Source organism: Schistocerca americana, chromosome 1, assembly GCF_021461395.2.
Source record: "Schistocerca americana isolate TAMUIC-IGC-003095 chromosome 1, iqSchAmer2.1, whole genome shotgun sequence".
Classification (NCBI taxonomy): Eukaryota; Metazoa; Arthropoda; class Insecta; order Orthoptera; family Acrididae; genus Schistocerca; species Schistocerca americana.
In genome coordinates, this window is record NC_060119.1 from 602,299,379 (window position 1) to 602,300,403 (window position 1,025).

The following is a 1,025-nucleotide window of genomic DNA, read 5'->3' on the forward strand; positions in this document are numbered from 1 at the left end:
TTGGGACTGGATGAAGCGTCATCTCACGCGGTCTGCACGTCCAGCACGAACGCTGGTCCAACTGAGGCGCCAGGCGGAAATGGCATGGCAAGCCGTTCCACAGGACTACATCCAGCATCTCTACGATCGTCTCCATGGAAGAATAGCAGCCTGCATTGCTGCGAAAGGTGGATATACACTGTACTAGTGCCGACATTGTGCATGCTCTGTTGCCTGTGTCTATGTGCCTGTGGTTCTGTCAGTGCGATCATGTGATGTATCTGACCCCAGGAATGTGCCAATAAAGTTTCCCCTTCCTGGGACAATGAATTCACGGTGTTCTTATTTCAATTTCCAGGAGTGTAGTACAAAACCCTAAGCAAAGAAACAAAAACATTAGTTTCACAAGCTGTGATACGGTGTAGAATAACTTTCTTTATCTCTGTATATGATTAAAAACTTGTTACGTCCTCAGACTACCTGGTTCAGTCAGCAATGATCATCTTCAGATGTGTTTTAAAAACATGTCCTAGTGTAATAGTGCCATGGTGGAGTCGTCAAAAGACGAACATAAAACTAGCTCAGGACCGTCACACATAATTAAAATGTATTACATACCAGTCATTTTTTTAAATAGCGCTACCGTTCAAAACAAAACACGTAACATTTGAGTGGAAATATCCAGCAAAGCTCCCACGCTCCCACTGCTCACGTAGAAGGCTCAGACCTCCTAGCTCTTTACACAAAACTTACAGTTCTGCTATTGAAAATAAAAAAAAAGACCAGGACAGCGGTTTCTTGGCCAATCACAGGTCTTGTCTCTAAACGAGTAGCCCCTTCCTACTTAGAGTCTTACAGCCTTCCGCCAGTCCATGCTAGTCCACGTAGCAGTTAAGTGGAAATATCCAGCAAAATTCCCATTCCTGTCTAGTTTTTCAGAAGGGCCAGTGGCTGTTGGTTTTTCCAAGTGTGTGCTGTGGCCGTTGGACCGCGGCTAGGCTGGAGCCGTTTTTCCGCAACAGGCCTCTCTTCCCACTCAACCTACC